This window comes from Piliocolobus tephrosceles, chromosome 5 (genome assembly GCF_002776525.5).
Source record: "Piliocolobus tephrosceles isolate RC106 chromosome 5, ASM277652v3, whole genome shotgun sequence".
NCBI lineage: Eukaryota > Metazoa > Chordata > Mammalia > Primates > Cercopithecidae > Piliocolobus > Piliocolobus tephrosceles.
Genome location: NC_045438.1, coordinates 67963000 through 67972180, shown reverse-complemented (window position 1 = coordinate 67972180; position 9181 = coordinate 67963000).

Genomic DNA, 9181 nt, shown 5'->3' with positions numbered 1-9181 from the left:
AGCTGTCAATTCTTCCACTCTTTTTTCAAGATTTTTAGTTTCTTTGCGCTGGGTACGTAATTCCTCCTTTAGCTCTGAGAAGTTTGATGGACTGAAGCCTTCTTCTCTCATCTCGTCAAAGTCATTCTCTGACCAGCTTTGATCCGTTGCTGGCGATGGGCTGTGCTCCTATGCAGGGGGAGATGTGCTCTTATTTTTTGAATTTCCAGCTTTTCTGCCCTGCTTCTTCCCCATCTTTGTGGTTTTATCTGCCTCTGGTCTTTGATGATGGTGACGTACTGATGGGGTTTTGTTATAGGTGTTCTTCCTGTTTGGTAGTTTTCCTTGTAATAGTCAGGACCCTCTGCTGTAAGTCTGTTGGAGATTGCTTGAGGTCCACTCCAGACCTTGTTTGCCTGGGTATGAGCAGGAGAAGTTTCAGAAGATAGAATATTGCTGAACAGCGAGTGTACCTGTCTGATTCTTACTTTGGAAGCTTCCTCTCAGGGGTGTACTCCACCCTGTGAGGTGTGGGGTGTCAGACTGCCCCTAGTGGCGGATGTCTCCCAGTTAGGCTACTCAGGGGTCAGGGACCCACTTGAGCAGGCAGTCTGTCCGTTCTCAGATCTCAACCTCCGTGTTGGGAGATCCACTGCTCTCTTCAAAGCTGTCAGACAGTGTCGTCCGGGTCTGCACAGGCCTCTGCTGCTTCCCCTGTTTTTTTTAGCTGTGCCCTGTCCCCAGAGGTGGAGTCTACAGAGACAGGCAGGTTTCCTTGAGCTGCTGTGAGCTCCACCCAGTTCGAGCTTCCCAGCGGTTTGTTTACCTACTTAAGCCTCAGCAATGGCGGGCGCCCCCTCCCCCAGCCTCACTGCTGCCTTGCGGTTAGAACGCAGACTGCTGTGCTAGCAATGAGGGAGGCTCCATGACCGTGGGACCCTCCCGGCCAGGTGTGCATATAGTCTCCTGGTGTGCCTGTTTGCTTAAAGCGCAGTATTGCGGTGGGAATTACCCGATTTTCCAGGTGTTGTGTGTCTCAGTTCACCTGGCTAGGAAAAGGGATTCCCTTCCCCTTTGCGCTTCCCAGGTGAGGCAATGCCTCGCCCTGCTTCAGCTCTCACTGGTCGGGCTGCAGCAGCTGACCAGCACCGATTGTCCGGCACTCCCCAGTGAGATGACCCCAGTACCTCAGTTGAAAATGCAGAAATCACCGGTCTTCTGTGTGACTCGTGCCGGGAGTTGGAGACTGGAGCTGTTCCAATTCGGCCATCTTCGGGAGACCTACCTCCTCTAAATTTTTATGCTGGAACTTACACATCCAGGTGACAATATTAAAAGGTGGGGCCTTTGAGAGGTCATTACATAATGAGGGTTACATCCTGATGAATAAGATTAATGCTCTCAAAAAAAGAGGCTTCAGAGAGCTACCTGGCCCTTCCATGTCTTCATCCATGTGAGAATACAGCATTCATCCCGTTTTGCCATTTCTGCCTTCCACAATGTGAGGACACACATTTGCTCCTTCTGCCATGTGAGGATGCAGCATTAACACATCTTGGAAGCAGAGAACAGCCCTCATCCGACACCAAATCTAATGGTGGCTTGATTTTGGACTTTCCAGCCTCTATAATTGTAAGGAACAAACTTCTGTTCTTATAAATCACCTGGTCTCAGGTGTTTTGTTATAGCAGTTTTGTTATAGTAATTTTGCAGGAACAGGCAAAGATCAAGAGCCATATTTTTGGCTCCTAGGGGACTAGTGCCAGCAATGTTATCTCTTTCGTCACCCCATTCTCCTATATCCTCCACTTTTCTACCAAAATTTTCATTTTTGCATCAGTGCAACCCTCCAGTTAAAAGAAATCTGGGCTTATAGACAAGAAAGCTTAAATGTAATGTGTCTACATATTTGTTTTAGGTACCAAAAATGTGTGGATACTTCTAACTGTAATTCTCCTTAAATATTATTATCTTGGCTGTTTTTAAAAAACTCCTCATTGGGTTTAATTTTTCAGAATAACCATATAGCTCTGAAGTTTTCTATATGATTCAATAAACATTTATTGACTCTTGAATATTTTGCCAAGAGATACAGTTAAGGACAGCTACTATAATTTATATAATTTATATATATTAATTTACAAACTATATTAGAATATTTTTCAAACTAGCCTGCCTCAAAGAAAAGAAAAACCTCATTCGCTTAAGATTTCATCAAGCTAAAATTTCAAAAGTGATCCTTTTGAAATTGGACAAAAATTGCTGTTTTGTCCAATTTCCTCATCAGGAAAACCCAGTCTATTGCTTGGAGTTGGACTGATTTCCACCAGAGGTTTCATGATAGTAATATTGATGGATTTCTCCTGATAAAGAGGCCCCATTAGAACTTAAGAATCCCTCAATATAAATATTCTATGACCACTCTGCATATGCTAGGTACCATCTATCTCAAAAGATGTCTTTAGAAACCTAGAAATCAATCAAGAAAGAGTACAGAAGCCTTACAGTATGTCTCTCCAGAGCCATTATGACAGATAGATTTAAAATATCTAAGGAAAACCATAGTTCAGAATCTCACTGAAATTTTATACAATAATATTTTTACCATCCAAAACTGTCTAATAAATCTTGCCCTAAAGCTTAGCTTGAATACTCGTCTACCTGGATATCACTAAAAATTTATTCCTGCTTCCTTCACATATTTTACACCTGGTCCATCTAATATCGTATATAAGAAGAAGATTAAAGACATAATTTTTGAAAAACCGATCACTATTATTTGCTGTCAGGCAAATTTCTAACAACAGAAAAACACTTTTTTCATAGTGATCATAAATCTCTTAACAAGGATAAGCTTTTTTAACAGAATACAAACTAGTAAATATTAGGAAAATGATAAAATTAGAAAATCACTATCTTACGATAGTCAGTGAGAAAACTGAACCAGGCAAGTGTTGTATCATCAATGTAGTACAAAACTATTAGGTAACTATATATATACACATATATATATGATATTCACATGGTACAAAAGCATCATTCCACAGATAACTTGCTAATTACAAAGAAGAAAATCTACCCCCAATCTACCTTCACCAGCTGGTTAGTCATTGCATCACTAATAATTAGGGGGATCACGTGATAATAGGTGTCTTCTGATGTAGTACAAAGGAAAAACACAATTTTGCCTTTAGAGGATTCTCATTGAAAATATTTAAACAGCATTGAATTAAGCCTTAGACTTAATTTTCAAAATATAGAAAGTACAGACAATAGAAGAACCCCATGAAGAAATAATACACAAATTCAGAATGTGGAATTCCAATGCCACGGGATGAATAAAAATTTAGAGGACTGTTCTAGATTAAAAGAGACTAAGGCAGCATACCCAAATGCATATGTGAATTTCAATCAGAAACTTGACTAATTAGAGAAAGCAGCTATATATATATATACATATAAATATAGTAGATAATTAATAAAATTGGAATATGGTCTAAGGACTAGGTGATTTAGGAGATTTGCAGTAATTTTGTGTGATAATGATACTGTCATTACAAGGATAGTATCATAAGTAGAAAATGCACGCTAAAGTACTTAGGCATAAAGTATCATGATTTCTATAGCTTATTTACAAACAGCCCAGCCTTCTTCCCTCCAAAACAAGGTAGGCAAATAGAAAAGACAAACATAATAAAACATCAGTAATTATTGACTATAGATGGTGAGGATATGTGTTATTAGGTCGGTGTAAATGTAAGTGCAGTTTTGCCATTTAATGGCACCAACCTAATATTATATTCATCAGGGTTGGATCAGAGCTATGGACCCACCATGTGTGACATAGAATAAGGGATCCAGAGGTTCAAACTTTGCCCTTGTTGGAGCTGAGGAAGCAATTTATGTGCACTGTTTTTGCTTCAACTAATATTGAGATTGAAGTTGTTATGCATCACCCAGACTGGCAGTTGAGAAGAAAAGCTGGTTATGAACAAGAATAAGAGCTAACAGGGAGCTGTGAGGATGTACTAGAAGTCCATCTGTCTCTTAGCATCTTCAGGCTCATTATCATGGGTGACCTGCGGGAAACTGGCTGAGTTCACCTCAGAGCTGTACATATACTTGCCCAGAGATGGAGAAGACAAAAGAGAAAAAAAAAGCCAGCAGGGTGGGGGAAGAGGCAGGTCCAGAAACTGCCTTTCCCACAAAGTAAGCTTTCCAATTCAGTAACAACATGCCTAGCATCCTGTGGAAACTTTAGTGCACAAAAATTAGAGTTTGTGCTTCATATCTGGTTTCCAAAAATCATATACAAATGTCTTTTGTGGTCAGGGATAACCAGAAGTCATATAGAGACAGGGATTCTGGGAAGTTGGCACATTATAAGTCACCACAATTTTTGTTCTGTAGCTACAAAATTTTTCAAAACAAAAACTGAAAAATCTCTTAATATTTACCATGCAGTAGAAATCTTTTTCAGCTATTCTAATGTTTGCAACCTAAGTATAAAAATTAGACTTTTCCACATTTACATCTTCATGGTATTGATAAATTACAAAGGATGGGATAAAAGTCATCCGACAACTGAAATTCCAATCTAATTATTTGAAGCTGTGGTTGCCTTTTTTCTACCACAAATAAAAGCTTAAATATAAACTTTCATAGAAATTAGTTGAAATAAATTCAAGCCTACCTGCCAAAGCAAATAGTTCAACAAGAACCTTTCTTCTCGCTGACAATATAAGCTAGAAATTGTGTTTAATGTATGTGGTTCTGTCACTTTTAGAAAGCAGGACTTAACACGACTTTTGCAGAATAGCTACACTATATAATATATAATGGCTACCAAAGTTTAAGTGATCAGACCTAAATAATCTCATAAACTGAGTTAAATGATTAAATTATTCAAATAAGTAATGAAAATAACATAGGCAGTTTGCTTGAAAATTAGAAAAATTGTGAGGAGTCCTCAATCTGAGGTCCATGTTAGAATTCCCTAGAGGAAGCCTGGGCCCTACCTCACATGATCACCTGAACCACAGCCTCAGGGAGACTGAGTGCTTTCATCTGGCGTGAGTTGCTGAGAAGTTCACTGGCTATTATAATGCCCATGGAGGGAAGAACCCCTGGAAACCACAATAGGGAAGTGTTTTGCTAAGTCCCAAGAAGAAAAGTACTATAATTAGGGATAATAACATGTGTAGTTCGATATCAAAGAAATTAATTCTAAATGGCTTAGAGAAGAATCTATGGAGGAGATATCATTTAATTTGGACCTTGAAAAACAGGTATAAATTTATCTGATGGATTTTAAAAGAGACAAACCTTGCTGGAAATAAGAGCCTAAACAAAAGACTGCAGGTAGGAAAATGTAGGAGAGATTAGAGAAAAAGCAACGTATTAGGTTTCTCTAGAGAAACAGAATGAACAAATTTTTATGGATATATAGAAAGATATTTATTATGAGTGATTACTTCTCAAATTATGGAAGCCAATGAGTCCCAGGATCTGCTGCGTGCAAGCTGAAGAACGAAGAAAGCCAGTAATCTAGTTCCAGCCTAAGCCGAATGGCCTGAGGGCCATCACAGCCAATGATTTATGTCTTAGTCCGAATCTGAAGGCTCAAGAACCAGGATAAGTGACGTTCAAGGGCAAGAGAAGATGTATGTCCCAGCTCATGCATAGAAAACAAATTTCCCCTCCTCCACCATTTTATTCAATTTGGGTCCTCAACAGTTTGGATGATGTCCACACATATTGGTGACGGCTATCTTCTTTCCTCAGTCTACTAATTCAGATGTTCATCTCTTCTGGAAACACCTTCACATACATATCCAGAAATGATTTGCCAGCTATCTGGGCATTCATTAACTCAATCAAGTTGACACATAATTAAGTCAAGGAATCCTATTTTCAGATAAATGAGGAACAAGGCGAAATCATAAGGAATCTTGGAATTCCTTATGATTGGTCTATTTGGGTGGACAGTTTTTCTTTACCAGAAGGCAATATTTAAAGTCAAGAGGAGTATCTAAGATAAAACAGAAATTTACTCGAGAAGTAAGCAGAGCTTCTTCATTCTAAGGATATGGTGAACAGGTTTCGTAAATGAGTTATGGGGTTGGGCACAGTGGCTCATGCCTGTAACCCCAGCACTTTGAGAGGTCGAGGTGGGAGGATTGCTACAGCCTAGTAGTTCAAGTTCAGCCTGGAAAACATGGCAAGAACCCATCTCTACAACATTTTTTTAAAAAAGAATAGCCAGCACAGTGGCAGCTGCTTGTGATCCCAGCTACTCTGGAGGTTGAGGCGGAAGGATCACTTGAGACTGGAAGGTCAGGATCACTCGAGACTGGAAGATCAGGATCTCTTGAGACTAGTAGGTTGAGACTGCAGTGAGCCATGTACACGACACCGCGCTCCAGCCTGGGTGGGAGAGTAAGAACTTGTCTCAAAAAGAAAATGAGTTATGTCTATATTCCCAAGGATAGACTGACACAGTTGGCCCACAGGCTGGTTGTCTTATTCATGAGACATCATATATGTATATCCCAGTGCCAGTAGATATAGTATCATTTTGTAGATGTTCCACGACATGAGAAAGGTTAAAAAGCACTGATTTGCCCTACAGTCATCTTGCCTGATATACAGGGTCAACTGCCTGCGCTTGAAATTTCCGTTCACTATTAAGCCTAAAATTTAAATAGAAATGAAAATAAAAATGCTAATAAAATTAATATACAAAGAGAAAAGTATGGTAAAATATAAAAGGACAAAAAAAGTGCTTTAACAAAATGAACAGTGAATTTTTTCATCATCTGTTTTTATTTTTCAAATAAGTAACACGTGACAAAAAAAGGATAGAGAAGAATAAATGTTTTTTTATATATATAAGTATTTTTTTATTTTTTATTTTTTTTTTATTATACTTTAAGTTCTAGGGTACATGTGCATAACGTGCAGGTTTGTTACATATGTATACATGTGCCATGTTGGTGTGCTGCACCCATCAACTCGTCAGCACCCATCAATTCATCATTTATTTCAGGTATAACTCCCCAATGCAGCCATAAAAAAGGATGAGTTTGCGTCCTTTGTAGGGACATGGATGCAGCTGGAAACCATCATTCTTAGCAAACTATCACAAGAAGAGAAAACCAAACACCGCATGTTCTCACTCATAGGTGGGAACTGAACAATGAGCTCACTTGGACTCGGGAAGGGGAACATCACACAATGGGGCCTATCATGGGGAGGGGGGAGGGGGGAGGGATTGCATTGGGGAGTTATACCTGATATAAATGATGAATTGATGGGTGCTGATGAGTTGATGGGTGCAGCACACCAACATAAGAGAACTTACCCAATCAAATCTCCTGTTCTTTAGTTACTCAATTACTTTTTTCTGAAGAAACCACAGTCATTGATTTTTTTTATTGTTCCCAAGATGTGCTGTATATAAGCTGTACAGAAAAGAGTTAATATGACAGGCCTGAAATTGCTATTCTTAGAAAGACCAGCTTACAAGGTAGGTCATCAGCTAGGGTTGGAAAACTTGGATTTTAGGAACATTGCCACTATACCCTCACTAATAAGAGCAGCTTAGCGTGCCTAGACGGTGCCAGCAATGTGATTTCTGCTGAATGGACTCCTTCTAGGCGTCTACCATGACACATGCTAGACAGAGGGTGCCTAAGTTAACAGCCCACATAAAACCCCTGAGCACTGAGTCTCTAATGAGCTTCTCTGGTTTATAACTCTTCATAAGTGTTATTACAATTTGAAGCTGGAAGAAGTAGTACATCTTGCATAACTCCATGGAGACAAGACTCTGGAAGCCTGTTCCTGGTTTCCTCCATACCTTGTCCTATGTGCCTTTTCCCTTTGCGTATTTTGCTTTGCATCTATTGCTGCAATCAGTCATAGCCATGGATATGACCACATGCTGGGTCGTGTGAGTCTTCGTAGCAAATTACTGAAGTTGGAATGGCTGGTATACACAAGAATATACATGCCATATTTTTACACAATGGTAGCATACTCTATATACTTTACTGAATCTTAATTTTTTATGTAGTATGTTTTTGACATTTTTCTTATTGGTACCTATAGGCCCACATCATCCTTCTTAGCAAATAAGTAGTATTTTGTTATAATGAATATACCATAATTTGTTCAGTTAGTCCTTTATTTATGGACATTGGGGTGCATCCATTTCTTCACTATTACAAAAACTCTGCAGTGAGTATCTTTGTAAAGGGTTTACTTCTCCTTTGTATGAGTAGATCCATCTGTTTGGAAAACACACACACAGACATACACACACACACACACACATACACATACACACACAGAGTAACATTACCAAGTCAAAGGTGATGTACTTTTTTTTATTTTTATATCCATTGACAATTTTACCTCTACCATTTTACAAAAATGTCTATTTCCCTTAGAAATTGCCAACAATGTGGTTTACTAAAAATATTGATCTTTGCTAATCTTAAAAGTGAAAAAATGATGTTGCAATTTCCAGTGACACTTATTAATGAGGCTGAGTATATTTTTATATACAAAAGAAGCATTTATGAATTTTTTCTGTTAACTTTCTTATGTTTGGTTCATTTTTCTATAATATATTTGAAATTTTTCTCACTGATTTGTAGTTTGTTATACCTTAAGAAACTTAGCACCCTTTTCTGTGATGTGAGTTACCAATATTTTCCCCAGGTGCTTGTCTATCTTTATGGTTGTCTTTGTTTATGGTAAACTTTAAAGCAGAAATATTTTATGGTTATGTACATTTTTGTGGCTTTTTGGATTTGTGTCAAAATAGGGAATTTCCTTAGGCAATAGTCCTTAAAAAATATAAATAAAGCATTTATGTTCTAGACTTTCTGCCTGAAATATGAAAGACTCAAAGCAAAAACACCGAAATGCACAAACATTAATAGAGAAAAATAAAATATCTTAAATTCTGTTTCAAATACAGATGAATTGGCAGCTTTACCTCACATCTGTTTCATGCATTCCTGATCTACCATTAAGAACATTAAGATCCAAAATGACACTTTCTAAGGACACCATATTTCAATTGCCTTGGCACTAGTACAGAAATAAATCTTAATTTCAGTCTCTAGTTGACATTTCAGCTGGCTATTATAAATTACTTGAATTCTTTTACAAGTGAATTTGATTTAAACGC